The 27,310-nt window shown below is 41.5% G+C and overlaps 1 protein-coding gene across 8 annotated transcripts in view; it reads right to left on the reverse strand.

Annotated features, from left to right (window-relative positions):
- The window catches only part of DUSP10 (dual specificity phosphatase 10), a 261,089-nt gene that overhangs the window by 185,678 nt on the left and 48,101 nt on the right, over positions 1–27,310 (reverse strand). For 2 of the 8 annotated variants that reach the window (XM_086878805.1, XM_086878811.1), the window contains exons 4-6: positions 26,917–27,050; positions 9,168–10,315; positions 7,814–7,893 (exon numbers count right to left, since the gene is read on the reverse strand). The gene's annotated coding sequence lies outside the window, so the exon portion shown is untranslated. Of the gene's footprint in view, positions 1–7,345; positions 7,456–7,813; positions 7,894–9,167; positions 10,316–25,704; positions 25,796–26,916; positions 27,051–27,310 lie in introns of all 8 variants that reach the window. The other 6 variants (XM_086878806.1, XM_086878810.1, XM_086878812.1 and 3 more) reach the window with 5 other exon arrangements.

Here is a 27,310-nt window from a genome sequence, read left to right on the forward strand (position 1 = left end):
TTCTGCAATGCAAAATTAAAGTGAAAAAGTTGGCAGAGCTTCACTTGGATAGGGCTCTATCAGAATACATCAAATAAAATATTTCTTACCTTCTCCTTCAAACTCTGACTGTGCCTGGCCTGACAGGGAATTAGTGAGACATTTCTATCTGCTGACTTATACATTACCGAAACAGTCTTGTTATAATTTTTGAAATGCTGTTCACAGTTTTAGAAATTTTCTGACTTAAATTCAGTGACAGGCTTGCAAAACTATTCAGAACCAAATGGCCATAATATGTTCTGCAGACATACAAAATACCCTGAGGAGAGAGTTAATGGGAATGAACATCATAAGGCTTTTCAAGGAGAGTGAGATGCAGTATATATCTTACCTTAGCAGATCTTAACTAACTCCCTGAAGGTTCTTTATGTGGGAAAAGTTTTTCACTTTAGGTGAAAGTCTACTTGGATTCATAAGGACACTCTAATTTTGTTCTCCTCCTCTAAGAAGAATATTGATAGATTTGTTCTCTGCTATTCTGGTTGTTTTTTTTATCTCTCCTGCCCTAGCACAGATCTAGATGCTGGATAATCTTCACTAGCAAAGGCTACTGCAGCAAAGAGGGACTAGAGTATTTAGATTTTGAGTAAAGATTAGGATGACCTAATGACCTTAGGTCCTAAAAGACCTTCTTTTCAGGTCTCTGCTTCTGTTTCCACAACACCACTCTTTTCATTTGTACAGTTAGGCATCACTGAGAACCTGATTATCAGGGAATCAAATGGAATATGTCTCCAAATAAAAGTTCCCAGGAAAGGTAGAACTGTCAAAATACAGCATCACATCTACCCATAACAGGACTTACTAACTGGCTTAGACCAGTGCCAAAATAACACCTTTCTGAAGTTTAGCAGGTCTTCATCACTAAATCCCCTGAGACATTTAAAAGCCATCTTTGAAACACTCCTCTTTTCTCCCTTTTTATAGAAGGTGAAGTGTGCAGGTGTGGGAATGCCACAGGGATACAGAGCACTCCACCAAGTTAATGTGGCCATGCAGGAGTCACACTGAGCAGGGCCACTGGGAATTCTTCCTTAAGACAACTTGGATGTCTCTTTTAAGCTCATTTATAGGATGCACTGCAGGAAGTTTCAGTATCTACTTTATATCTTGTATTTTTTATCAGTCTTTTCATAGAGATGCCCATCAGGACTCTCAGGAGTGTTGTCTGCATGTTTTATCTACTCCCCTACCCACCGTGTATCAGATGAGCTCTGCTGTTCACAGCCATCATCATTCAAGTGGTAGCCACACTGGTTTAGGTTGCATGGTTTTAGGTTCATGCTCCAAGTGCTTCTTGCACCACCACACTTTGGAAAATGCTGACAGGAAACAAGAAGCTGCAGGTTTCAGTCTCAGATGTGTGATCCACCAAATAGATTTCACTGGCTTTTTTTCAAGCATGTAATATAATAAAAGTATACACTTTTTAGTTCAGTCAATGATTTCAACATCCTGACCCCAGAACATTTCCAGAGTGAAAATATTCAAGTTCAAAAGAAATATCTGGATTACAAATGTTTTGAGCAGGCACAAGGGGAGCACTCAGTGCTGTCCACTCAAATACAGGAGTGAAATAGAGAAAATCCAATCTCTGAACAGGCCTCTGTACTCTGGGGTCTGACTGTACCCAAGCAAATCCCTCCTTTGAGCAGTGGATCACTTTGACACTACTAGAGAAAGGATATTATATTCCAAGTCTTATACTCCATAATGTTCTGGAAGGGCAGCCTCCTTTCACTCTTCATGGCCATGACTCACAGTACAAGGCAAACCCAGCTGTCAAACAGACCTCAACATGCAAAGCTTACCATGCTGAGATCTTTTCTCAGCATGTTCTTGTCCCTGCCACATTAGCTGGCACACAGAAACTTAGATATGAAAAGGGTGAGAGGAAGGGAAAAAACTTCTACAGAATTCTTTCCAGTTATATCCTCAGGAGAATACATGCAATCTTTAGTTTTGTGGAGGAACTACATCTCAGGAGGATCAGCATCCTGAGTCTTGCACCAAGCGTGTTCTATCCAGCCCCTTTTAAAATGCTGGGAGTTTATCACCCACTGAACCCAGTGCTTCAGGCAAAACCTCTCATGAGGCTGCAAAATAAATCAAATACGTGAATGATATATTGCAAAACTCCTTTATAGATCTTTTCATGGTCATGGCTACCTATGTGTTGGACTGGGAAAAGTTGCTGTATTATTTCTGTAATCAACTGTCACCCAGCTGGATGAAAGATGGAACTTATCATCACCTTAACACAAATTATTTCTCAAATTTTGCAGAGGGTTGTGAAGAATTTGAACCTACTCACACATCTATTCCAGACTGTTTGAAAAACTGGATGATGGGATGACTTCTCCATCCATCCATGACAGGTGACTGCAGCAGTACTACAGGATTACTTTGCTCCAGAGGAGCTGTTTCCTACCTTGCCCATTCCAATAATCTCAAATGGTTTCACTGCTCAATGTGATAGATGAAGAACTCATGCTCTGGAAATAGTTTATAAAGACAATTTTTATTTTAGGAATAAACCTTAGAAATTTAATGTTAGATTTATAGTTTCAATTGGTGATTTTTTTTAGCACTTCCTAGTAATTTTGGTATTTTCCACATAATTTTTTTCCATTTTTCAGAGCATAGTTATTACACATCATAGTAATGAACTGATGACTACTTGTACAGGGAAAGGAAGTGAAGGGGAAGAGAAAGGGGAGGGCAGAGGAAAGGGAAAGGGGAGAGGAAGAGAAAGGAGGAGGGGAGGAAAAAGGGGAGGAAAGAGGGGAGGAAAAAGGGGAGGAAAGAGGGGAGGAAAAAGGGGAGGAAAAAGGGGAGGAAAAAGGGGAGGAAAAAGGGGAGGAAAAAGGGGAGGAAAAAGGGGAGGAAAAAGGGGAGGAAAAAGGGGAGGAAAAAGGGGAGGAAAAAGGGGAGGAAAAAGGGGAGGAAAAAGGGGAGGAAAAAGGGGAGGAAAAAGGGGAGGAAAAAGGGGAGGAAAAAGGGGAGGAAAAAGGGGACCCAGTGGGTCACTTAATCCCAGTCCTGAAACCACAGTGTGACTCTTGGAGGGAAATATCTCAGGTACTACTTCCACAACAACACACTGGGAAAATAATCCAGACCATATCCAAAAACTACTTCAGTACACTTCCTTAAATTGGGTTCTACACATGCTGAACATGTTTCCCACTCTGTCCTTCTGCAGCAGTGGCACAGGCAGGATCCACCTGAGTCCACAGTCCCCTTCTGCACGGGGACTTTCCCTCTCAGCCAGGGTAACAGGCAGCACAGCTGCAAGGCCTGGCAAGTTCAGTGCAATAAATATAAGCAGGCAACCACTGGGAAGTATGTTTGTCCTTTCTCATTTATTAAAGGAAGATACCAGAGTAAGTGATAGGAGAAAAAGCAATGCAGAATTTAAAAAGCCATCAGGACTGAAGACAACAAAGTCAATAGGAACAAAGCAAATGATATTTGCTTAGAATTGCTATTTCCTTCACTGACTACAAGCTTTCATCTTATAAGCCTTTCTCCAGCTGCCTGGTAACAGAATAGCAGACTCCAGGTACTGCAGCTCTCCTTGCGATGATTAAACTGGAGGCCCTGCCAGGCAATTTGGTGGGGTAATACAACAGCCTGACTGCACCTGTGGAAACAACACAACTGCCCAGCCATGTGCTGCAGCCACAAGCAAACAATTTACACCCATGGGTAATGAGTAACTTAGAAGCAGACATTGTTCCTGTTCATTGTTTTATGGCCACTTTGATTGATTAATGTAATGGTCATATAGAGGACTCCTCTGTCAGCCTCTCAACCCTATCTATTTCACTCTTTCTGACCAAGCTTTTCACCTTTTGACTATTTTGGCAGCTGTTAAAAACTACAAGGTGCTGATGAGAAGGAGAGAGGGATGCCAGACCTGCACTAACTACTCCATCTGCTTCCTGCAAGCAAGGTGAATGAGAAGCACCGACAGTATTTTCAGCATGGAATATTTATCACTCGATTGGTGCTATCAGAGAGGCAGCCTGAAAGGTTTCCTGCATCTGAAAGTGCACTATAATCATTCCCAGAGTACAGTGGCAGGTGTTGAATGCCAAAGAAGTGCAAAACTGGGATCCACATTTGCAAGGCATCTGCTATTTCCACAAAGCACAGATACAGCTCTTCAGGTTTTGTTTTGCACTGATACATGGACATTTTGCCCTTCTTATTATGAGTTTCTCCTCATATGGGGTGCTGTGAAGGGAAAACCTACACCAGCTTTTTAAATAAAAAGTCCAGAAAAATAAGGCAAGTCAAAATCTGAGTCCTTGATGGACAGAATAAAGTCTGCCCTGCAGCTTGCATAGGTGTTTCAGAATCCAGACCCTTCACTCACATCCACAAAGATCTCCCTGACTTTAAGCTTCATTTGAACAGCAGACAAATAACTCAGAGGAGAAGAGCAAGACAAACCTTAGAATCTAAGATTAAAGGACTTAAATTTGGCTTCCCAAATGACTCAGTCAAGCTGTTTACTGCACATTCACAGTTCCAAATGAAGGTACAAAAGCAAATTATGAACATTTTTAAGAAGCTGGCCATCGGATTAGTTAGGAAGCTCTGTACAGAATAAAGAAGGGCTGAGCTGCAAAATTCAGCTCTCTCCATGTACAAGCCATTCCTAGAGTTCAGCAATGCACAGTTTTAGGGCCAGGCACTTGCTGTTTCTTTCCATCAAAAGAGGCATCTGTTCCATCCTTTAAATTTCAAACTGACTCTGGTACCCAAATTTAAGGATCTCATCTTTAGTGCTTTTATTTAGGTATAACCACAGCTCTGAAGAAAGACAACAGCATTCTTCCCTTGGCAAAACTATCCCATATCTTAAAGACAGCAAAGAAAGTATTCTGGTTAACATTTAATGACTTCTTCAAAATACAGGGACTGCTGAAGTAATTGCATTTTATTTTATTGTAGCAGCAAAGGAGGACTAAAGCAAGCAGGGTCTGTAAATATCCATCTTTAGCAAACCTGTCCAGTACATGCAAGTGCTGCACCAGATTGCATTAATGAGAGTGTAATGTATGAATCAAGAGAGATCATTCAGTGGTGTTTGAGCCTCATTTGCAGTGTTAGATTCACTTTAGGATGCCACATTTCATTCTGACAGTAAGAAACAACTGAAGAGGAACAAAACATGGTGGGAGGGTGGTTTCATTGTGGATTATATGTTGTCTGCCACACTGGGAACTGCCTGGCTGAACACTTTATGTACTCCCTAATGCACAGGACACCTTATCCTTGCAGTGCAGGGCTCAGTGAACAGTTCTGCTACAAGCCATGAGAGTTACCAGAACAAGGAAAAATTCCCAGTGACCCTGAAAATTTCTGTGGGGATTGATTTTGACACTTGGATCCAAAACTATTCCAGACAATGAGCACATGGGTAGCACAGAGCACTGGCACAAGGTGCATGAGATTCACCTTTATTCACTTCCCAGAGCCCAGAAGGAGGAATTAGAAATTTCCCAGAGTATTTTTCAGATGCCCATATTTGAAAAGCAGTCAAGTGTAATGCAAATCATGCTAAACACAAAGCTGCTCCAATAACAATACACTCTCCATTGCCTTTAACTTCACTGGAGTCTCACAGAATTTAGCAATAATCAAATTGTTGAAAAGTGATCAGTCAGCAGAATTTCCAAACCCTTTTGACTGCAAAACACTCACCTGCATTTTGTCAAGGAGACCTGAAAAAAAAATGGCAACTAAAAGCAGCATCACTGTGGATCCCATGATTCTGAAAATTGGCCTATCCATCAAGCTATAAAATCAGACACAGAGCAGGAAAGACAGTTACATAAATCCATTCACAGCACTGTCTGAAGAATGGGAGAAAAATGTCAGCACTTGTCGAGTTGGATATAACAGCCATGAGAAACTAGCCACAGATGAAAAACAGAAGTGGACAACCAAATTAATATTAACATGGGGAAAGTGTCCAGTGCCTTTTACCTTGCAGCTCTTTAGGATGGTGTAAAAACAGGAGGAAAGGTTACACTGGGACTGGCATGGCTTTGATAGCCAGCTGTGAGTACACTTGTTTTAGGCCAGGGTGAAGGCCAAGTGAGCTGGAGTGTGCCTTCAGGTCTGAAAAGGAAGACAGAAGAATTGGATTTTCTTTGATGTGTTTGAATGTCTTTCAAAGTTTCCCCTCCTCAGTTTTTGGTTTTCATTAATTCCTGATGACCCAGCCTGCCTTCGACCTTAACGTTTCAGATTACAGTGTCAATTTTGCCTTGGTTTGAAAATTAGTATTACACCTCAGTTTTCCATACTGCATTGATTGCTTGTAAGCCAGTATTTAGCACAGAGACCAATATCTGCAGCAGGATGCTGACTGAAACAAGGATTTTATCCATAATGCAAGCAGGACTGGAAACCAGTCTTGCAAGGAACAGCAGGTACTCTTTGCATGCCCACAGAAATACTTGTAAGAAGATACTCAGGACCAAATAAAGAAATTACAGTAAAACACACCATAAAGGGGTTTTTTAAACACTTGTTTTAAAACTTGTTTAAAAACACTGTATCCATACCTGAATTATAAACCATGTTAAGGGAGTGTAAGTAGGATCCAGAGACACAGATCCCTATCCATACACAATTCAGGATACATAGTGAATTCTTCTGCATTTCTAGATGGAGAACTTAGGTATTAAATGGCAGGTGCCAGTCAAGAAATCACATGTCTGCAAGTTCACTTGAGGTGAAGAATTTTGCCAGAGACCGCTCTCACTTGAAGGCAGCAAGTAGCTGCTATCTGCTTGGCCTCTGAATTCAAAGGGAACAGACAGCTAAATGAGTCCTTCAGCTCTCTGAAATGGCTCAAATTAATTAATGTTTCAACTTGCTTCATGATAGTGCATGATAAGATGCATGCAGTGAGGGATGAATTAAATGAGAAAAATGCAAAGGACTAATTATAACACTGCTCTGACAAACAGCAAAGGAAGAGATTATCTAAGCACCACAATCATCTGACAGACCTACATTTTTTTCTGTCTTATTAATGGAAAACCCAAACACTCTGATTTGTCAAGTGGTCCAAATCAGCATCATAATACTTCTCAGACAGCCTCTTGGCCATTAAAAAACGGATAGTTGACATCTAAGAGAATTAAAGTTTGTTGGGAAAGGACTCATTCATCACTAGTACAGTATGTCCCAAATACCAGAGTTTAACCTGCTCCAGAAATCTAAGTCATGCTGCTATCCCCATAAGCAAGAAAAGGCACACACCCCAAAAACTCACCTGGCCCAGGTCACCCAGAAAAGAGTTTATAATAGCCAGCAAAACCAATGTCCTGCATCTCCAAGTCCTGTGCTTCTTTGCAAGGGAGTTTAATTCCCTTCTATACATTACTGAATTCAGAAGGAAAAAAAAAATTAAAAGGTGAGGGGGTCACACAACATAAACCAAAGAAACACACCATAAAAACCAAAAACCTAAACAGCTTATAGCTCTTGAAAAGACACAGCACAAATACTTGCACTCCCTGGAATTTCTGTCCTGGATGTGCCCCCTGGCAGCTCCCACCACTTGGGTGTGCTGAAACAGCCCATGGAAGTCACTCCCTGTCTCAAAGCTCACGACTTGCAGTTCACTTTTACCTTCCTCAAGCTGCCCACTCCCAGCATACCTCCAGCTGCACTCCTTTCCTTGAAATCTTATTTGCCCTTGTTTCCCATGACTGTTTCCTCTGGATTTAACTTTACACACCTGCCTGGGAACCTCTGATGCAGCCATCAGCTCTCATGCTCCTTTTGTTCTCCACTGGAGCAGGCCCTATAGTCCTGAAGCTGAAAAATGAGGGAGTGAAACACGATCAGAGTAATGAACTGTTCAGGTTTCTTCAGAATTTTTGGCAATTGGTCTGCACTCCCCACTATACTGGACAAGAAAACTACAAGTTCTGCTTACATTTCCACTCTGTAGCTAGCATGACATCAGCTCCCTTTAATCCATTAGCAAGCCTGTCAACAGTGTTGTGCAAGTGCTACTAGATAGTTATAGCCAGTGCACCAGTATTTAATAGAAATTAAAATTTATCACCCTTTCCTCTAGCACCACCTCACTTAAAAATAAAATTTTACAATGCCAACTGTATGAGCATCATTAAAAGTGTCTTCCTTCCTGACCTTGAGATTTTATCACGAGACAGCAAAACAAGCCTCTGAGAAAAGTTAGGAATAATTAACATGTATTTCTGGGGAGAGGGTCTCCATGAATACTGCACTTAAAGCACAGACACACCCTCTTCACTAATACCAGCTTAATCTTTAATGAATTCTTTCATTGCAGCAGAACTCCTTTGTATTATTAATAAAGGTTTGTTTTTTTTTTGCAGCATGCTCTCCAGCCTCCAGACGACATCCAGGACACTAAAAACACATAAGAGTACCCTTGACAAACATGTTCTGTGAGATGGTCCCTGCCTGCCCCGAGGCATGACTAAGCTAAATAGTGTGGAAGGACAGCATTACTCTCACATTAACTCTGAGCAATGAGGGTCTGACTTCTCCTACTTATTTTTATGGAAATTACATATGAAATTATTCATTTGGGGTCATGTAGAAAGCCAGTGACAGAAGCAGAAACAGAACACAGAATTAATTCCCAGCTGGTTTTTCTAATCTCCCTTCCCTTTCCAATCATTTTTAAAGATTCATATCTATCAAAAACACATGACAGGAACATGCCAAAATGTGCATCTTTCCCTTCATTAAACAGAAGGGAAACGAGACACTGAACAGATCCAGTAATTTGTAAAATTTAGCAAATTGGAGATTTTCTAAGCTCTTCCCAAAAGCCTTTCCCCCTTGGAATGCCATGGATGCTCTCTGTGGGGGTCTCTGCTGCTTCTCCATCCTGCAGGGTGGCTACTGTCCTTGGTCACACCTTGCCAGCCTATAGTCATTGTTTATTAGGGCTGCTGGGGCCACAGAGTACTGAAAGAGACCCTGGTGCTCTGTGTTACCCTCTGTAGGGCATACTCCTTGCATTTGAAATAAAACAGAATCAGCTCCCACACCTCTCACTCTGCTGCCCACAGTTTGGGTATATCTCTGCCTACCTTTTTGTGATGTCTTTAATCTTGAATGACAAGATCAGGACTCCACCATTCCCACTTGTCTCCTAGATTAAGTTCACTTAGACTTGACTATTTGATATTGCATACATGGTTGTTTTAGCCTTTCTCAGGGTACTGTGAACACCTTGCTCTCTGGAGACAATTCCTTAGGGCTGCCTTTTTCTTTTCCTAAAACCTCTCCAGTGCTGCAAGCCCACCAGAGGCAACCCCAGACTCCCAGCTCTCTGGAGAAGTTAGTTATCTGCTTCAGCAGCCAAGTGAAAACCACAGGAACACCACTTTATATGCACATGGTCTTGTTTTGTTTAGGGTCACAAAAATCACACAGAATGGGTCAGGCTGGAGAGGACTACAGTGGGTCATCTGGCTGAACTTCTCTGCTCAAGCAGGGTCATCCCAGAGCAGATGGCACAGGATTGTGTCAAAGTTTTTCAATATCTTCAGTGAGGGAGACTCCACAGCCTCTCTGGACAACCTGTTCCAGTGCATGGTCACCTGCACAGTAAAGTTCTCCTTCATATCCAAGTGGAATGTCCTGTGCATCAATTTCTGCCTATTGCCTCCTGTTCTGTTGCTTGGTAAAAGAAAAGCCTGAATCCTTCCTCTTGGCACTCTCCCTTCAGATACTGACAGGCATTGATAATGTCCCCTCTCCACCATCTCTTCTCGAGGCAGAGCAGGCCCAGCTCCCTCAGCCTTTCCTCAGAAGGGAGATGCACCAGTCCCTTGATCATCTTCATAGCCCTCCACTGGACCTGCTCCAGGAGCTGTGTGTCTCTCTTGTACTGAGGAGCCCAGAACTAGACACAGCACTCCAGATGTGCCTCACCAGGGCTGAGCAGAGGGTCAGGATCATGCACCTTGACCCGCTAGCACTGCTCTTCCTAATGCACCCCAGGATACCTTTGGTTTTCTTGGCCATGCGGGCACTGCTGGCTCCTGCTGTCCTCCAGGACCTCCAGGTCCTTCTCCACAGAGCTGCTCCCCAGCAGATCGGTCCCCAGCCTCTGCTGGTGCCTGGAGTTGTTCCTCCACAGGTGCAGGACCCTGCATTTGTCTCTGCTGAATTTCAGTTCCTGCTCCACTGCTTCAGACACCAATCTCACACAGTATTACCTCTCATGCACTTCCTGAGAAAGAAATAAAAAAAGTTTTCATGAGGAGTTCTTCATTTTGATTTGTATGATCAGCTCAGTACTCAGTCCTGCAACTACTTCCCCTGATGCCTTGCTTAGGCAAGAAGTCTCTGTCAGGAGTTACAGCTCCACATGCACCACTTAAATAAACGTACTCTCAAACCACAAGAACCATGTTACAGTCCTAAATAATGCATTTATCTAAGCAATAAAGCACATAATGGATGCTGACAATTTTCACTGCAAACAGGCCTAGCACCACAAAGACATCTTTATACGATTTATAACATAAGAATACTTTCTTTTAACATATTATAGGACTAATCCCAAACTGGTCATCTGAAGACAAATCATCAAGCAGCTGACAATTTTTATTATATTGCTGAGTTAAAGAACAACCCACCTAAATCAAAATGAGAAGAGTTCGAGCCATCTAGTCCTGCTGAACATTTGCAAGAATAAAGCAATTTGAAACCTGCATTGACTAGCTAAACCACTGGTACTAAAGATAAAAATAAATTTTCTCCAACTCTGAGTGCATTGGGTTACATCTGGAAAAACTGAGACTGAAATGTCCTTGAAGCAAAATGTCAGAGACTTGCCATTCCAATTCCAAAACCAGTTCCTATTTCATAGGAAAATCAAAGACTTGCCTCCTAAATATAGATAATTATTCTCAGGAATAACTAAAGAAGTTCCCTGCATAGACTGTGAGTCAAAATGAGAAATGCTGTTTCAAATTTAGAGGAGACAAGCTTGTAAGGGTTTAGATAGCCTTAGCTTCATGATTCTGATTCAAATGGCTTTTTGCTGTTTGAGACAATAAAGGATTCTAGTTTACAAATCAGCAGCATAATAAACTGCAACAGCATTTTACATTGTGTTCTTCACCATTCTGTGTGACCATCTTGTGTGACTGAGAGTCAAAGGTACCAAGACCAGAAGGAAGAAAGGGATTGTGATCTCAGGACTTCTCAGCACATTGACCTGCTCCCATCAACAAAGGATAGCAACATTTCCCACCTGCTCTGAGCTAACTTTACATCTCATCCCTTGTGCATGGGGTTGCCCTCAGCTGTCTTGACTCAAGCTTCCTCTTGGCTCTCAAGCTGAGACAGGTCTTGCCTATCAACCCCTTGACATTCCAAGGAGTGACATCCTGCACTTCCCTGGCACTGGGCTTCTCATAGCACACTGCCCATGATGAGCAATACATTGCATTTTCTGTTAGGTATTACCTTGAAATACAGGAAATCGCTAGATTTGGAAAATGTATCAGTCTAATTCAGCTACTGAAAGAAACAAATCATGCAGTACCCATCTTTTACTTTCAGTAGCCTCAAAATTCTCCCTGACCACAGTTCGTAAAGGATACCGCTACAGACAAATTTCCAGAACGCACACAAGAAAAGAAAAGCACACTGCAAAACCCATGTGTTATTTTTATTATCAGAATTGATAAAATCTCACCACTAGTTTTATATTAGACTGTTGAAGCCATAAAAAAAGCAGGGAGACAGCTGTGTGTCAGTGCTTGGGCATCGAGTTCACAGTATGGGACATGAAAGCAACTACTACTGCTACTCTGGTCTCAAAGCTCACTGCAAAATAGCATCCTACAGACTCATCTGTCAAGCTGCAAATATTTCTTTTACAGCTACCCTGAACTTTTTCTAGTGTATTGAACTTTTGGATGTGGCTGCTCCTAAAAATATTGGCTAATGACTTCTTCTAGCACTTTCTTTTAAGTAAATGCCATTGAGCAAAGAGACAGACACTTTACCAGGCACAATATTGTCTTTTTAAAGGCACTTAGATCTGTTTCTGAATTTTCAATGTGCTTTGTAGATTAAGGACAGAAAATGCCATCTGCTAATCTGCTTCTGCTGCACACAAAGAACCACTGCCTGGGCTGTTTCTGATGGTTTGGAGTTACAGCCTTTCTGCACTGCTTGGGAAAAATATGTGATGCGTGTCATAAAATCAGTTCCACTGGGTTCTTTGTAGCTTATCCCACAGTGCCACTGTCTGCCAGGGGGTTTCCTGCTCACCCAGAGCCAGAGAAATGGTTCTCCAGTTACATACGACGTGGTAACCTAACCAGCTGTAATGGTTTGACCAGACACTGGTATTTAGCTGTGCCTGCCACGTGCCCAGCTACATGCTGTGCTGCCAGAAACAAGCACTTATGCAATTCCCCTCCCTTCTTGGGCTTGTCCTTTTGGTCTGGAACACAAAGAGGTGAGAAGGTACAAAACCTCAGTGCTGGCAGTGCTGTCTGTGGGCAGTCACCCTTTGTGAGGGAGCACATGGACATACACACAGATCTGGAAGAACAACACAAGCCTTGACCAACCTGCACGAGGCTTGGGAGACCCTGGTGTTTGGCACAACTCATGTCAAGTGGACACAGCTAACAAAACAAACACTACTGCCTTAGCAGAGTCAGGCAGAAGTGGCAAATGGCAGCAGAAGGGACATGAGAGTGATCCCCATTCATTTTATACAGTAAGTTCAAATATTACTCCAAGCCACATTCTGATCTTAGGCCTTTTATTTCTTAATGAAAAGTAAATCAAGCCACCCATCTCGAGGTTCTGGTCATGATCAAGAAGTGAGGAAGAAAAAATAGAACACAGTTACGAATACTCCAGAAATTTAACTAGAGCAGCTGCATCTGAAAATGGGAACGGCAGAGAGGGAGGATTATTTTTCTCATTAGTGACCACCTGAATACCAGGCCTCTGAATTGTCTCCAGCTGAGCACTGCACATCACTACTTCAAAAATCTTGACCTAAAAAGCAAATGTGTATTTTTAAATAATTAATAACATTCTCTAAACGGAATTTTCCAGCCCCAAACGAGATGTGTAGCTGAGTTCCCCTGAGAAGAGGTATTTATAATGGAAACATTGACACAACTGAAATGATGATGCACTGAGTAGCATTAAAGCTCAGTACATGCTTAGTCATCTCATTCTTCTTATCAAATTGGACCTGGTCCAACAAAACTCTCATTGCACTTCACTTGTTTGCTTGGCCTCAGTTTAAATGTCTCCACAGCTTACAAAAACACATTGCCAGGCCAAGTGTTTTCGAAGTCTAACATTAATAAACCCCACAACTTAATACATACACAAAGAGCAGGGCTGCACTCAGCAAAAAGGGCTGTGCTCCAATTGCCTCCGCCCTAATGTTGGTACAGTAATCTGGGAATTTTCCTCTGTGGCCAAAATACTTTGGAAGCAAGGCAAGATCCCTCAGCCTAGCCACCAGCTGCTCTGCCTTGTCCCTCCTGTGTTGGCTCATGCCTGCATCTCCCAAAGGAGTTAACACCACCCTTTTGGTAAATGACCTTGATATATTTAGGGCCAAAACCTGCCTTTTGCCACACACATACTCACTTTTTTACAGTGTCAAAAGCAACACAAACTATGTTTTGGAAGGCCTTGAGGGGTCAGACCCAAATCTGGACAGCATCATTACTTTTTTTGCAGCTCTATGTGTCTCAGTAAGATTTTTCCTCCCTGCATGTTGGAAGGTGTATAGCCTGGACTTCTACTAATTGAGGTTGTTTTTGAAACTGGATCTCCTACCTAAATTTTACATTATGTGGGACAAAGCTGGACTAGAACGTTCCTGAAATGACACAGGATATGCCATAAAATATATAAACCTACTTTTAGGACAGACCAAATGGGCAGAATGACAAAGAAACAGCAAAAATCCAGGGACAAGAAAACTACAGTAAATGGCTGAACAAAACCTGTGATTACTTGATGTAAGATATGGAGATGCATACAAGTGAAACATCTGTATCCTTGCAGGCAACAGGACATTTTCATTGATTTCCATATGATCAGAAGCTCATTCTCCGAATTTTTTCATGACTTAGACACTCGCAAAAAGAAGTCAAGCGCACCTGGTGATGAAATTTGGATGGCACAAGAGAGAAAATTTCCATCAAAACGTTTACAAACCTTCAGCCAAAAATAAAAGCACTCTAACCCAAACCATTAACAACACATGTACTTCCTGAATTCAGCAACCAGAGGAGATTCCATCTGACATTAGCTGTACATCCTTATTAAAGCATGTATCAGCTATCTATCAGATTCATCACCCTGCTCTCAAACAGGGACTAAGGCCTTTGGGTCAGTCTACCTTTGCCATGATGAACCATGTTTTGCTTTTGTTGACAAAAACAAGCACATCCTAAGAAACTCATTGTGACTCATTCCTCACATCTGAGGTACAGTGGTAATGAAACAGTAATAAAAACTCTCCCTTTCCAAATTCCAATGTTCAACATTTCAATGCCTAGGAGCACAGACTCACTCACTCTGGCACCATTAGTTAGGTTATCTAACCAAAAAACATCACTGGTTTATAATAATGTATTTCTATAATCACATACATTGTAACAATAACTCTTTAAGGTTTATCACACTGGCTGCAGGCAAGAAATTTCTTGAGTGTCAGAGAAACGGTGAAAGATGAATCAGGGAACTTCTACGTCAGCATCATCCTGAATAATAAAATATATGCTGTAATATTTCCCTGTGGTATCCAGAAGCCAGTCAATAAGGGGAGAAAAAACCAAACCTTCCTAACATCAGTCTTTAACATAACATTTAAATTTTATTAGTGACGCACGTCACAGATAAGTAAATAAATAAGCAGAGGATTAAAAAAGCACAGCCAGGCAGGTTTTACAGTGACGTAAGGCCGTGATGTTTTATTCATCTGCTGAAAAGAGAGGAGTTTGCAGCTACCCAGGGAGAGCTGTTTCAAATGCATAGGGAAGGGGAAGGACAGGATGCAGCTCAGTGGTGTTTTTAAGCAGCGGGGATGCAGGTGGGGAAGTGCAAAAAAGATATTCCCCCTAAATGTTCAGGTGGCTTCACTGCATGTTTATTAATCAGGGCAAGAGCTATTTTCTTCAGACAGGAGAAGAGACAGCTGCTCTGTCAAAAGCAAAATAAGGGACACTCGGGACACTGCAGGCTGCAGTGCCCGATGGCAGGCATGTGGTGTCCCTAAGCTGCGCTGCTACTCAGGGATCAAATGGGCAGCACTGTGACCAGATGTCTTTCAGTACTGTTGGACACTCTGCTCTCTGAGATGTTTCCCTTGTTATGTGGCCATGGCAGAATAGAGCAGGATCTAAGCATAGCACTGACCCTGCAACAGATCTTGACAGTGATAATCAGGACTGTCCCAAATGCTGTGGAGTAAGAGAGCTGGATTTACCCTACCTGATCATTATACACCCTTCCCCATGACATTTATTTTTACAGAACCATTTTCCCATACTTTTTCCAAAATACAGATGTAACCTTCAAATTGAGGGAAAATCAAGTCATTTCCCAGGTTTGTAACCTGGGCCTGAGCAGATGTGATAGCAGCACCCTTCAACCAGACCACTGAAGCAATAAATGATGTCTCCTACACCATGAGATGGAGGTTTGTGGGTAACTGCTACCTACATTCTCTGTGGGAAAAATGCTGTTTAAAAAACAGAGCATGCTGCAGTGGCAGAATGCATCACAACTTCTGGGAAGTAACATAATTTCAGAAATTATGGTCAACAAAATCTCCCACTGGGCACAAGAGCAGCTTCTAAGTCTCAGCAATTCTGAGAGGCAGGCCATGAAGCAAAAACAGTCATGGACCTTTTAAGATTCCAAAATTCCAAGTCATAAGCTGAAAAATGCAGATATTAATAACAAAAAGAGAAATAAGCAAGAAAATCATTGCTGTGAAGGACTGGTAATAGGATGCAAGGAAGAGCTCACTGCTGATTACAGCATGAACCAATCTCCCTTGTGAACCAGAGGCAATCATACCCATAAAATGCAGAAAAAATACCTCTGTCTCAGTTCACCTTATGTTCCACCTCAGTGACCTTCCACTTTGTTTACACTGGCCACATACAGGTGTAATTGCCTGCAGGGACTCACCAGAACAATTTACAACAAAAGAAAAAAAAAGGGAAAAGAACTGGCAGGGATAAAAGCAAATGGTCATGTTGCCTCCAGCTGTGTCTGCAATTCTTATCCATAACCTCCCTGTCCGAGCAGCCAGAGAACAAGCTGTAACAGCAGGAGGCTTTGCACTTTTACAGGAGTTCTGCAAACACAGAACTGGACTCCAGCTGCTACAGCACCTAAGCAGTACTTCAGGGTTTCCTGTGGCACCTCAGCACAGAGAAGAAATCAATCAGTCAGTCAATCAAGTTCCTACTTCAGCCAGGGCTGGCAGGTTCTGGCTTCACGTGCCCCCAGGACCCAGACAACCTAGCCAGTTACACAGCCATTATTACCTATTTACCTATCTCTTCCTGCTTCCACATTGAAAACACACAGTCTTCTGAGTCACTCCTTGCACAGAAGCTATTCCATATCTACTTTCATACTTGCTGCCCTTCTCTGAACCTTTTTTAGCTTTGATATATCCTTTAGAAATGAGGGAAACAGCACAGTATAATCAAAGCTTGTGTGACTCACAGATCTATGCAGTGGCAGGGTGACATTTTCAATTTTGCTCTCTGTGCCTTTCCCAATCATTGCAAACATTTGATTTGCCTCTTCAAGTGCTGCTGAGACACAAGTATCCCCAAATGACTGTCCTGAAAAGTTTTATTCTGTATCATCCTTAATTCCCTATTAAGGGACAAACACAGAAGAAGAATGTTATTATTTCAAAACAGGCATTTCCAGACAGATAATCTCCTACCTCTCTTTGGTTTTGTGTATAAAGTGACAATAAACACACGAGTTAGAGCATTCCAAGTGCAACAAAGAAAAATACCGGATCACACTCTGCTCTCCAGTTCTGGCCTAAGTTAAAAATTGTGAGGACAGAGGAGTAGATGTGGATTTAACTTGCACCACTAGCAAAAGTGAAAGCAAAAGAATGAGATGCAGTGGGGCTTCATTCTGTGCATTCTGTTTGTTCTTCCTGACCTTTCCCCTTCCCTATGCCCACATCCCCAGTTCCTTACAGGGCCCTTGCACCCCAGGCAGGTCAGAGCAGCACTGTGGCACATTGGCAACACTGGCATGGAGACAGTCCCCAGACAGAGTGAGCTGGCTCCAACCTGGGATGCTTCAGATCTGGCAACCAATCTCTTGAAAACAAACAACAAAAATGTTCAAACTGCTGTTCCCACGTCCCCTAACTGTGTTCTCCTGTGTGAAGCATTGCAGACATGACACACTGTGATCCATCAGCAGCATCACAGGGAATTCTCCATATGGGTGCACAGTTAGCTGTAAATGTTTCTACACCACTGATGTTATCCCCCAAGAGTCACAGTCACCAAGGCATGTGACAGTTTCCAGAAACACCAATGCTATGTTCAAAGCATTTCATTTGCAACTCTCCTGCCTCAGTACAGTGGGGACATGGTTCCTTGCAGCTGAGGGATATGATGGAGTAATGATCAGTGAGTGCTAAAATTTGGCAATTTTGCTCCAGTAACCTAATAAAGGAGATAAAGAAGCAGAAAAAAAAGAAAAAATCAGTTACTGGCGGAAGCATTTCCCCTCTGCATGCAGGAGCCAAAAGCAAGAAAGACAGAAAGACAAGGACTCTTGGGTGATTAAGTCCAGGAAGTGAGTGCTGAGAGCAACACCAATAGGATAATTTGAGAAACTTCTCATTTTATCAGATTTCAGCAAATTAACAAATCTCTTGCATAAATGGACATGTTTTGCCAATGCAGCCATAGCTAACAGGCAATTTCTATTCAAAAATGTAAAGACTTGGTTTGTTGGCAAATTTCTGGCAGCCCCTACATTCCCTGCTGTTTGGGAGTTCAGGCTTCAAGACCCCAGCATTTCCAGGGCAAACAGCCATGCAGAATGTTCCTCATTCCCAGGACATGAAAGGCTGCAGTGCCAGGGAATCAGCGAGAGGGTTGTCCTATAGCATTCCACAACTCTGTCCTCTGATGGTCCCAAAGCGCACTCTGATCAGATTTACTTCCCTCTGAAGGGAGTTCAGTGGGAAAAAAAATCTGCTTTCTGCTAAAAAAATCCTTCATTCTGCACATGTGCCTTGGTCCTCAAAGATATAAATCCTTCTGCTTGGTTCTGGCAACAGGACTCAGGTTCTGCTGCACACGGCAGGCACATCACCTATTCCCTCTGTGCACTGGGTTCCTCATCTGCAAGTCAGGCAAGGTAGATTACGAATTTAAGGGCCAGTGTTCACAGTAGATCAGTGCATTACTATGAATATTTTCCAGAGATCTTTGGTCCACCTTCCAGCTGAACATAACCAGATTCCCAGTAACCTCTTTTCATTTATGCTGGGATCCTTTACACAGTGCAGAAGTACAGATGGACCATAAAGCAGAAATAGATCATAGTAATTGCAGCTCAGAGTCCCTTTAAACCAGACAGAGTGACAAAAAGGGGTTTTTCTGTATAGGAGAATCTGAACCATCAGTCTTTTTAATGCCCATAAGCAGGTGATAACAAGCTGCAGTGCACTTTACAGATGGCTGGCAGCACCTAATGCACAGTAACACACTGTAAATAGAGCCACTACACTGTGAAGCCATCAGGTGATGTAAATCGTCAGAGGAATAATGCTTTTAGCAGGGAACTTTAACATGGGGTTTAGGTTATGGATCAGCTCTGGGCTTTCACATATATTAAATTCTTCCTAACAAATTCAAGAGTGTGACTTGGCCTTAACTGAGCAGTCAGATCAGATTGCAAATATAAAGAAAAATGTGTTATTTACTCTGTTTTAAAATTATATATAGCAATCATTTTGCTATAACCTTCAGTTTTTAACATGTTTTGGACATGAATATGATCACCATAAAGGGAAATTGTTCAACAACAGAGAACCCCAATATTGTTTCATCTGCATGTGTGTCCTAGCTTTTGATGGGTTGTGTCTGGGATCTGATCCAATGAAACCATCAGATCATCCAGCGTCTTCTCCTTTTTCATATCTTTCAAGATAGGATTGAATTTCTCTTATGCAAAATGTGAGAAAAATAGCTGAAGAAAAGCCCTGTATGAAAGTCCCACCCACACCTGCTAACAGCAGTAGTCCTGGTGCATCAGTGGACAGCTCTCTCCCTTTCATGTGGTCCACCCCAACCTGACATGACAAAGCACTGGTTTCTGATTGCCCATGTATTTCACCAGGAATAGTAAATCCTTTAGAAATACTTCAACTATCCCAGGTTTAACAGCTATTTTGTGTTTAACTTCAGCAACAGCACAACTTCATCATAAAAAAAAAAAAAAAACCAAAACAAGTCTAAACATAACCAGAGAGAGATACCAGTCAGATCAGATGGGGAAGAAGGATCCATCATGAATATTCTCTAAAGGGACTGCTGGTACCTTCAGCAAATGCCAGAGCAGCTTTTTATGCCTCTGTGTAGTCTCCCCATTAAAACACGAGTCTTCCTTTCACAAGCACAGTTTCTCTGTTGCCATAGCAGAAAGTGACCTTCAAAAATCAACCATGACAAGTTTTTACAGTAATGGGACCTTTGTTTTATGAGCTTAAATTAATCGGGTAATCTTATCTACTGTGGAGATGTGTTTGTGCTCCAAAGCTGCTCCTGCCTGCAGTGAGATTTGCTAAGGCTCCAGGATTTGGGTTCAAAGATCATGAAAAGGACATCTTCAATTTGAAAAGCCTCTTATCTGATTTATCCCACTATAAATGACAAGAAGTATTTTACATTATTTGCTTATTGGAAATCCTCTGCCCATGACATCATACCATAGCGTCAGCAGCAGTAACATTCGTTCAGATCTTCTTCACGTGTGTGCACCTACAGACCCTCCTCCTGTAATCTGTGCCTTCCATTTGGCCATCTCTGATGCATGAAGACACATAACAAGTTTGTCTTTAACAAACAGCCACGGCATCTCAACCAAAGCAATCAAGACTGGATTGCAGAAAATAATGAGAATTGGTCTGCAGCTCATCCCTAAAGCCATGATCACAGAGTCATTTAGCACTGGAAAAGCCCTCTGAGATCACAGGGTCCAGCCTTTGACTGACCACCACCATGACAACTAGACCACAGCACTAAGTGCCATATCCAGTCATTTCTTGAACTCTTCCAGGGATGGTGACTCCACCACCTCCCTGGGCAGCCTGTTCCAGTGCTCAACAACCATTTCTGTGAAAAAAAAAATTCTTCCTGATGCCCCATGGTGCAGCTTGAGGCTGTGTCCTCTGGTCCTGTAGCTGGCTGCCTGGGAAAAGACGAAAACCTCCCCACAAATATAAAAATTAAAAAAAAAATTAAAAAAAACCCAAACAAAACCAAAAAAAAAGGTGGAAAAACCCCCTTCAGGCTACACGCTCCTTTCAAGCACTTGTAGATAGCAATAAAGTCACCCCTGGGCCTTCTCTGCTCCAGGCTAAAATCCCCCAGCTCCCCCAGCTGCTCCTCATAGGACCTGTGCTTCAGAGCCTTCACCAGCTCAGCTGCCCTTCTCTGGAGTCTCTCCAGTATCTCAGTGTCCCTTCTGAAGTCATGGACCCAGAACTGGACACAGCACTTGAGGTGTGGCTTCACCTGTGCCAAGCACAGGGGGACAATCATCGTCCTGGTCCTGCTGGTCACACTATTGCTGACTCAGGCCAGGATGCCATTGGCCACCGGGGCACATGTTAGCTCATGTTCAGCCACCATCACCCAGCACCCCCAGCCTACTCTGTCCCCATCCCACAGCTCTGCACAGGGAAGTGGCCAAAATGCAAGACCTGGTACTTGGCCTTGTTGAACCTCATACCCCTGCCCTCAGCCCATTCATCCAACTCCCACCACAGAGCCTTCCTGCCCTCCAAGCAGATCAACGCTCCCACCCAAGCTCATGGTGCTGTCCACCAACTTACTGAGAGTACCCTCAATCCCCTCATGCAGATAATCAGGAATTATGATTTACATTTGAATAAAACAGCAATGATTAAAGGGTTGCTGTGGCTCTTGAGGAATTTCTGATTGTGGACAAAGGCCCACTGATCTGCAAAAAAATGCAATCTGAGAAAATGCATGGTCAAATTGGCCTTTTTCATTTTGACTAAAATAAGACTTCACTGAAAATTAAAACCAAATTTTGACTGTATGTTCACTTTTCATCCTCATGTGTGAGACCTGGTAACAGATGAGGGCTGGTCTGACTTCTGATCTTCTTAAAGCAAAACCAGGTTGACAAACAAGCCGCAGCTTCCTGAATACAAGAAATAGTAATGTGCCATTTTCAGAAGGTACTTTTGAAATTTTGAATTTCTAAATCATTTCGAAATTCTAAATCCTGTTAATTTTCAGTGAGAATTGTTGTCATGTTTTCTTAAGCTCTTAGGAGTGTATGTACCATTTTCAGAAGTCAAACTACCATGGGCTTAAAATTATGTGCTTTGATCTAGGTCCATAAAAATAAGTTCCTTTACCTCTGCTGAGAATGGATCCAAAGGATCCTAAGGCATCTCAACAGCTATGGAAAAACTACACAGGAACTTGCCATGCTAATGAACTCAACCAGCTGAAATATTTTATTACTCTTTATAAATCTGACCACACTGGCCAGGTCTTCACAAAGAAATTGACCTGGAAACCAGAATGTAGGAAGACAGATAATGTCAGAAACCAAACCATCTCTCTTCCAGCTCCACCTCATCATGCCAATCTATTAGATCCATACGTCATCCTGGCACTGCTCTCCTAGTGATGGCTTATAAAGCATTGGGCAGCAGCAGCAAGGACCCCCAGGGAAGCTATTTTCTTTTGATATAATTATTTTCAATGTTATAGATTAGGTATTTAATTAAAACAGATGAACACAATTTGGAGAACCACAAGAGACGGAGATGCATTACAACTTGGTCCATGCTCTCAGAGGCCTGCAGAACTGAGGTGCCTCAAGCTGATGATGCAAAAAATTAAGACAGTGAAGAAATGTTTTCCCAGATTTTACCATGAACAAAATCTCAAACGTGCCAGGTATTTACAATTCCCATTTAAGCTACCTGTCCACTTAGCAGCAGTCAAGGGCACACCTGGGGTGTACAAATTGTGTGAACAACCGAAAGCACAGTCAGTAGCAGCACCTCTCTCAGCCACAGTCATGTCCAAATAGAGCTTTTCTGACACTCCAGAGTACATCAGTGACCAGACTGACTTTCTGGCAAACAATTAATAAAAGTTAAAAATATCTTAAGACAGAGTTTCAGATTAAACTTAAGTGCTCCTGCCTCGCACTTGCCCTTCAGCTGTTCTGATAAGACTGGGACAAAGTATAAATATGCAATAATGAAGCATAAGTTGTTGGTAAAAAGAATTCATTCGTTTTCACTCTTACAAAACTGTTTTTCTCGTTCACATGGTGGTAAAATTAATCTTCTGAGGCAGGTGAGGCTGTAACATGAATCTTGTTGAAATTTGGGAACAAAAAGCTTTTTGATTATCAGTACAGTAAACAGCAGTGTTTGCCGAGTCCTTAATCTTACAGCAGATCTGTTTTCTATTGCTTCATTTCTCTACATCATGATTTTCCCCAACCTGATTAACCAATGAAACTGATCTTATCAGGAGATTAAAGCAACACTGTGAAAAAGGTACCCCTGCTGCAAAAAAACCCATATTTCAGAGAGTACTTCAGAGGAAAAACAAGTATATTAAAAACAGATAGCTCTCCAGAGACAAGGAGGAGAAATATGCTCTGAACCAACTCACCACACAGATGATAAAAATAAAATAGGGTTTCACTGGACTTGTCACTTCAACCCCAGATGGGATTAAAACCATTTAATCAATAGTACACACCTTTTATCACAAAAAAAAAAATAAATAAAAAATCAGAAAATGTAGTTAAAACTTGCAAGCATTGTTCCTCATTTCTATTTCAGAGATCTTGATTTAAAATCTAGTCTTCTTAAAAGCAGTCATCACTCATGGCTTACTTAGCAACTTCTGCCTCTTTTTTACCTATTTTTTTGAGCCTTCCTCAAGTTTGATTCTTCTCCTTGATAATTAACCTTTCTTAATTTTCTTAAATTTTGACTGTTCCTGTTCATAATCATGCACCCAACTGCAGATTCTCACATTCCTACCCAGATGCCTAAAAAAGGACAGATTTTTAAAGTGCAAACCATTCAGCAGTACAGTTCCTAGAAGAACCCAGTTGCTGTCAACACAACTTTTTAACTCTTAAACTGTGGATACATTTCACATTAATGCTCATAACATACCAATAAGCTTCTAATAAATCTACAAATTTATACAAACCTCACCCATTAACCTGAAAGATGGAAGTGTGGGCATGCTATAAATTCATCCACATTTAGAAAACTACAACATTTTGGCACAAGTGGCAGCAAAAGAAAGAGATTGTGATCACAACATCCTTTATTGTTTGGTCCCATAATAACAGAAGCTGGGGAGGCAGGAAACCTCACAAACCACAGATTTGCTACAGAGCCTCAGTCTGTTTTGGGCAGCTTGGATTAGTGCCTTCACTAATCTCTCTGTGAAATAGCAAACCATTATGTCCCAAGGATGCAAAAGCATCACTTCTTAATTTCAATTATCCATCCAAGAGTAGGCCATTCCTGACTAATGTAGGATCAACAGGGTCATCAACATTTCAAAGCATCAGAGGCTGAGCCTGCCAAAAGTACTCACTTTTTCAAGGGTTTTTTTCTGTAACCATAAAAATAGTGAGCAGAGAGAACCCCTACAGTAGCTAATCCTCTAGACTCTCAATTAAATAAATTCATTGACTTTATGCATAAATTTGACTGTTTAATATCAAGTCATAACACTGAATCCAAACAAACACAAGACACTGTAAAAAAGAAAAAAGTTATCCATTACTACCCAGCCATGTTGAATTGGGTCAGGCATGTATCTAGATAATACCACTGGATTTATCCAATGCCACTTCTTGATAAATCTGGCAGGACAACTTCAAGCTACCAACATAGAGTTACAAAGTAATGCATAAATAATTTAATAATCCATAAAGAAAGAAGTTTCAAGATTATTATTAACTAATATTTTAAAAAGACAATTTTTTGAGCAAGAGTACAGATGATTTATGGACAGAGACTAAGCTACTACAAGCTTTGTAATGAGAAATCCTCTTTTTCTTAGACTACCTGATATTTATAATCAAGAAAGCCTCTTGTTGGGCAGAGAACACAATCGTGTTCCAAACTCCTGTAGTTAAAACTACAGCAATCTCTTCCTAATCATCTTTAGCTGCTGGTGTTGAAACAGCTTGGCCTTGGCCTGATTATTTAATCCAGTATGAGCAATGAAAGGATGAAGGTAGATTGAGGTTATCCATGCAGCCAAGCCAGATGATTTACATTAAAATGACTGCACCTGATGGACATTCACATTCAAGATCTTGGATAGGGCTGGGAAACAAAAATCTCAAAGCATTGAAATTGGACTCATATTTATCACTGTCCTCCAAAGTTCATCAGTGTTCTGGAGTGGTATTTACTATTTAGCCATTACTGCAAATCAGTCCAAGTTCACTTTTGCCCCTTTTCCTTCAGATAGCTCTAACTTCTGGCTGCTTACTTGGAAGGCACAGGATAACCAAAAGTCTCATTCACTGGAAAATTATTTTGCATGCCATCCTTCCAGACAGTCCAAAAACACTGGCTGGGTGAGTTCTTGAATGAATTTCAGACACCTTTATTATTGTCATCATTTATCCTCCAGTCTGTGCATTCAGAGGTCTCTGATGAGAAGAGGCCCCACTGTGCCCCACACCAAAACCCTTGCACTGGGACTTGGTGCCTACACCCAGGAGCACAAAGTCAGAATGAAGGGTGAAATCCATGAGCGAGTTAGGAAGTGATTTGCCACACAGCCAATGTGCAGCAGAGCCAGGACCCAAACCCAGCTCTCCAGAGCTCCAATCCCAGCTTCTAACCACTTCCACATTTAAGCCATTCCTTTTGGAATAGACCCCATCACATCCTTTCCATGTTGCAATTTAAATTTCAAATCCTTTGCTGCATTTCATTTGAAATAGTCCAGTTTATTTAATATTTCCAAGTCGCACTTGAACACACATGATAGCACAGTTTAAATAAAAAGAAAGACCCATCAAAATGTATAGAAAGATAGTTCTGCTTCTCACTCCCTTGTGAGGAAGACATCATAGTTCTAGCAAATAGTATGTTATAAAGACAGCTCTGTGTTTCCTGACACTGTACCATCTGTGTCATATGGACATTCAAAATAGCACAGAAAACTGTGGGTGCATGCAGGCATAGCTGAGAGCAAACTAAAAATGGCAGTTTGGGGTTCATAAAACATGGTAGAGTTTTTTCATACTTCCATGCTGCGCCTTTCCCCATCGCTTGCATACCTTTCATATCCTGGCCATAAGTAGCACTCTGATAAAGTCTGTGGTACAACTCCCATTGACTCACCATGCCAGAAGCCAATTTCCTGAAACACTGCAAGAAAAGCATGTCTTACAGTACACTACATCCTCCATCACCAGAGAAATACTCACAATCTACAAACTGTTCTAGTGGGAACCAAATACGGAATCTCTCATCTCCTTGATTTTCGTAACTTACAGCTTCACTTTGTAACTACAGAGTCACCCTTCAAAACAAAACAGTCTTCTGCTTCCATACTCTTTCTCACCGTCATCAAAACAATATAATTCTTTAGACTGATGGACTAGTATCAGAAGAAGAAGATTAGTATCAGAAAAAGAGTGATTTGATTACATTTAGAAGGGCTACTAGGCAATATTTTTAGCGCTGGAGTAATGAGTTTTCATAAACTCATACAATAGATTAAAACAAAACGTCCACCATGATTTTCCTTACCTGGCATAGCACAAGGGTTGTTTCCTCTAGCAAGCCACTATAAAATACAAAAGACTAATCCAAGATGATGGCCCCATCTTAAGAAACATCTTTAGTCAGTTCTTTTAAATGGAGATCATACTCTGTTTTACCAGACCATCTGGTCTGGTATGGATATCATGAGATATCCATACATCTTTTCTCTCCCTCTTCAGACAGAGGATATAGAAAAAGTAAAGCAGAATGATACTGCCCACAAACCAGGAGTTAAAAAACTGGCTTCCACAGCTTTCACACAGACTACTCCAATTATAAAATACACTCAACTTCCATTTCTACTGTTTGTACTTCATTTTCCAAAGTAAAAAAAAAAAGACAGACACATTCTTTCCAAAGCAAACAGGATAACAAGATACTGGTAGAGTGCAACAATACACAGGGCTGTTACTCAACTACTCTCTCAGAGTTGATTAAACTCTGAACACAGAAACAAAGTATACTGTATCATCTGTGAAAAGGTCTAGTCACACTGGAATATGTCATTATAATCAGTTAAATTACTATTTACATTTGTTAGAGCTTTGTGATTGTTAGCATCTTACCCACAAGGATCATAAGGAACTATTTGATTAGTCTAATTTTGATTCATGTAATTACAATCAAGGTGATCTCTATTGCATAACTACCTTGTATTGTCAAAAATAACAGTGAATTTAGGTTGGTTTGGGATTTCTATGATTTCAAACAGAAGACCCTACCTTTCCAAGATCTAGAAATCCAGCACAGGGGCATGTTTTGACTTGAAGTATCACAACTTGCATGTTGGATGTTTGTTTTTGGCTTGCTCTGTCACATGCCACGTACAGTGCCCTGCAGAACTTTGGAGTTGACCCTGCAAAGAAGCACCTGGATTTAAGATCCTCTTTTAAAGAAACAAACGATCACCATGACTAGAGCAGCAAAAGACTAGCAGAATCACTTGGTGTTTGCATAGGCCAACTATCAGCAGGAGAAAAATCTCATTCTCTTGTTTTTCTCATCACCCCTTTACTAAAATAAGTTTCACAGGGGGGCTGAATGCCTCCCACTAGCTTAAGGACTGCAGGAGCTTCCCCTTTTCTGGTTGCTACTGCTTTTTTGACCAAAACAAAA

This window comes from Cyanistes caeruleus, chromosome 2 (assembly GCF_971803275.1).
Source record: "Cyanistes caeruleus chromosome 2, bCyaCae1.hap1.1, whole genome shotgun sequence".
Classification (NCBI taxonomy): Eukaryota; Metazoa; Chordata; class Aves; order Passeriformes; family Paridae; genus Cyanistes; species Cyanistes caeruleus.